Genomic DNA, 4,815 nt, shown 5'->3' on the forward strand with positions numbered 1-4,815 from the left:
AATTGAAGATTAAATACTAATATAAGAAAATATTAATTATTCAATAATATTTAATATTAAATTAGAGGATAATATTAAATTAAAGCTATTAATAAGATGTTAGAAGAAGAAAGAGAGAGCAAGAAAAAACAAGAGAGATTTCCTAAAAGCACATATATACTGATAAATAATACATTATCAGAGTAGACATATAAATCTGCTGCGTATGTAAAAATTATATAAATTAAATTAAATTACGTAATATTAATTTTTATTTATGTTGCTAAACCCAAATATTTTATTATCCTATTAAACAAATGACAAATCATAATTATTGCAAGTTTTGTCAAGCAGAACATTTTCATATCCGTCGCCCAGAATATCGTGTGTCACATACACTGAATGAATATAATACCATGCGTAGCTTCATTATGGTCTGTTTGAAAAATTACAAATAATTTTCACTCTACACTCAATATAGATTAACACGTCACATCTGACATATCTGGCAAATGTAACTCATACAATCTCAGTGATGAGTGGCAGTGAGATGCGACGCTTTGAATGTACGAACTTTGCTCGGTCCATTAATTTTATCTCGTATGAAATTTATTGCTAAAATTTCCATTTATTCATTTATTTATAATTATTCAAACGCATTATTTCGATTAATAAAAAAACGTTATTCAAATACTCGTTGCATATTTCATTTCAGGTTAGTTCAGGTTAGGTTTTTATTTTTATATTCCTTTTATTCATATTTGATGAAATTTTTCTATTTTGTAATTTTGATCATTAACTTCAAAATGATTGTAAAAGATACTAGCAGAATGTTACTTAAGGAAAATGCGATCCCAAATTCATTATTTTTAAATACTTACATATATACTTATTTTTTTCTATATAACGACAAATATCTATTTTCATGTCATTATAGGAATGCAGTTTTAAACTATATTTATTTGAATAATTTACATTTGCATAATCAACGTTAGATTATACAACGTTAGATTTTTGATTATTTAATAACAGTATAAATATGTGCAAGTCTTTTTTAAATAATCGTTAACTGATATATGTGTACAGCTTAGAATAAAAATAAGACTGCCATATATTACGCACACATAATTTAAAACCGACATTAAACTTATTGCATGCAATTTTCAGTTTTCATAACGCCTAAAAGGCGGAAAATTGAGTGGGGAATGAGAATCTCGGAATGATTTAAGGACCGTTGCCGACAAATATTTGCGAGCAAATCGTACGTTCGAGATTGCTCGTGAATTTGTAACCCGCGCCATCCAGAAAGTCCGGGATTCTTGACTAGTCCTTGCGAAACTCGACTAAGCACAGGCGGATTCAGCGTTTTCCATGTATACGTAACTCGCGATTGTCCCGCGGAACACGTCCTTTGCTGGCAGGGCGCATCCTTCTTCCCGTGACTATGCATCAACTGATCCTTCCTCGGAACTTTCTTGGCACTTGGTACCACCGTCCCTGTTACCGCCAACTTGTCAAACTTCGCCAACTACGGTCGTCTTAGCGGACATCGTAGTACCTCTAGAGAAAGCCGTGATTGCTACTACAAGACACCGATATTCAATCCTTGATTATTTGTTTCGTGGCTTCTCAGGAAACACATGTACAACATATAATAATGTCCGCAAGATTCATCTTATAGATTATACTTTAATTAATCCATTTTTTTATAAAAAAAACATATTACTGTGAATTTCGTTACATTATTCTTATAGCAACTTTTTATTTTTGTTTTAACTTACAATTAATAATCATAGCATTTCTCTTTTTGATAAAATATTTTTTGATGAAATATTGATTAATCATTAAATAATTGTTATGTAAAGTAATGTTTATTAACAAAATAATAAAATTATTATTTTATTTAATAAATTAAGATTATTTTTATAAAACAGTTTCTCTTTTTAAATTTTCCAAAATTTGTTCATTATATATACGCTTGACAGTAGACTTGTTATCTTTAGCAGATTGAGCACAACCGACTTATCTCTTATTTTTCAAATTAATGAAAGTATCTACCCTGCTATTAATTATCGGTTAGCTTGACGAAGGTCTGACACAATTCTTGACTTTTAGAGATTATTGATCGACTCTATCGCACTCCGGCGCAATAGCATTCGAGAGATGAATATCGGACTGCCGGAAATTACCAAATAAATGCTGGCATTCTATACTCTTGCGGAAAGCTAATGCATCTCCATAAATACCTCAGCTAAGCTTACTGATTTATATCTCTTAACAAGCTCGCAGATAGTATCCCATTGATACATGGCAAAGCTCACGTTAACTAGAAGTTAAGTAAGACGAGCGAACATTCATGAACGGATGTACAACTAAATATCTATTTTGAAGAAAAAAAACTTTAATTTGTCTACGTAAAGGAAACTTCCGTGATAAAAATTAATAGGACGAGGATGTAATAAAAGTTCTTGAATTAAGAAATTAATTTAGTGGACGTTACTGAAATCAATTTTAATATCGATCGCAGTTTATCTGGGACATCTCTTTATACGTATATACACATACAAGTCTAAGTTTAATATTTTTATATATTAATAAGTATAAAACAGAATCATGATTAAATACAAATTTTATATTAAAAAATTTTTTTTAAATAAATATTTTATAAAAAAAAATTTTAATTTAAAAAATTCAATTGCGTTTGTGGATAGTATATTAAAATATTTATATTATTTTGTACTAGTGTATAAATGTTGTAGTATAAATGTTTTATATCGATTGTGGTCTATCTTGGTTAGCTTTCTATTCACATACGCGCGTGTGCTTGATGTTTTTCTACGATAGTCAATTTAAAACAACGTTGCGTTGAATTTTGCAATGAAATCTGAAATAATGTTTTGTCGGACAAGAAAGCAGCTGAACAGATTAAAGATTTCACACCTCAGCAAACCCTTTCGGTCTTGCCAAGATAGAGATGCCTCCCCGCGTTACTAGCCTCGGCCTTTTGCGATCGGCTGGATTTGTGGCGACGGAATGCAAATATATGTAAAGTACGTATCCCCGCGCCAAAACCTTCGAGGGCGATTGTACTCTTGGCGGGCTATTAGACACCTTCCCGGCAACTCGTGCTCCTCGTTCTAATAACCGGTCGACCTCCTCGCGCCGCAAACCACCCAGCCACCGTTGAACTCTGTATAAGCGTATAGTTTAACTTCACCGCAACCCCTCGTTAAGATTCTTCTTTATCGGTCTGTCCTATCGTCGACTATATCGCCAAGACTAAGAGAGAAAAGAAAAGAGTCGGCTATTCTGCTTTATCTTGCTTCATCGGATGATATGCGGACATTGCGTTCTTCGGTAGTTTGCATCGCTCCAACAGGAACAAACGAAAATGGCAAAATAACGTAAAATTATTATGATATAAATGAGTGTCAGGGAACGTAATCAATATATTAATTAATTTTATATCTTTCGTTAATTTGTAAAACAAAACCTTTGATGTAGTTTTGAAACAAGCTTTATAATAATTGATATATAATAGTGAATTATTGGCTTTTGTCTAATAATAACCGCTTTGATTAAACGCGAAATAAAGGTAAAATAAAATAAAGAAATTAGTTGTTTGTTTCCTTCTCTTGTATTATCGAGCTGTCAATCATGGTTTGCTTTAATCTGCATTTAGAAAGGAATAATGCAGGTATAAAAATTATATTTGTACGTATTTATTACTCTCTATTGTATATTCCTAAAATTCTGGTATAATCCTTGAGACGTTTTATTATAACATCCAGCACATCGTAATTTTAAATTGCAAATATTCTGACTCATTTTCTGAATTTATTCGCGTTTTGAAATTAGTTTTCTATTTTTTTTATTTCTTTTGACCTTTTATAGCTTTCTGATATATCTCTTTCTTATATTTATATCTTTCTGATATTCGTTCTTATAAGAATTTGTTCCTTCTGATTTCAATATGGAGGATCTGGAAAGCTTGATACGCAGAACGCTTGCATTATTCGTTGAATATTATTAATATTATTAATATTCGCGATATATTATTATTTAGACGATGTATGAAAAATTTGTTGTAATTTTGTGAAATTTTTTTTTCAATTTTTTAATAAATTATCATAAAGGAAAATAAAACTCGTAAACTATTAAAAAAAATTTAACTAAGAGAAAGTAACTACTCGATAGCGATAATAATAATAATTCTCCTTATGCCGAAATATAAATTCACATGTAAATTGTAGCAAATATCGTTTGTACGCTTTTGTGATAATCAGCTTTGGATAATCAAACTTGTTGAGAGAGTTCAATTTCCAAGTTTTTTTTTTTAATATAAAAATAGCAAAATGCTGAAATATGGAAATAGCAAATATTGCATATAGATTCGTAGCGCGGTTCAAAATATTGACTTGCAGAAATTTTATCATTCAGTTTATTTTTTATTTTGCACAAATTCAATTATTGAATGCGTATTGCAATTGCAGGTCTTCGTTATGTAACAGTGATATTTTTCTTATTATTAATTTTATAAACTCTTTTTTAAATTTATAATGGTTTATGGATGTTAATACGAGCATCATAACCTTTGCTTCTGTAATTTATGTGTGTATTTTAGAGTACCCATATAATATATAAAATTGAGCTTATATTGCAACCAACCAAATTTATTGTTTATTGTAGTGAAATTACTAGTTTGGTCAACTTGCTTTAGCATGATGTTACATGTACTAACTTATATGACCAATTACTTGATTGTATATTATCCCAACGTGAGTATACGCGATTGTGTAAAATATATATTGTATATAATAATGTATATAATAATAT

At 30.0% G+C, this 4,815-nt stretch overlaps 1 protein-coding gene across 1 annotated transcript in view; it reads left to right on the plus strand.

Moving 5' to 3' along the window:
• LOC108692344 (neurotrimin-like) overlaps window positions 1-4,815 on the plus strand; it is an 85,573-nt gene that overhangs the window by 62,576 nt on the left and 18,182 nt on the right. The window lies entirely within an intron of this gene.

Source organism: Atta colombica, unplaced genomic scaffold, assembly GCF_001594045.1.
Source record: "Atta colombica isolate Treedump-2 unplaced genomic scaffold, Acol1.0 scaffold107, whole genome shotgun sequence".
In the NCBI taxonomy this organism is placed as follows: Eukaryota; Metazoa; Arthropoda; class Insecta; order Hymenoptera; family Formicidae; genus Atta; species Atta colombica.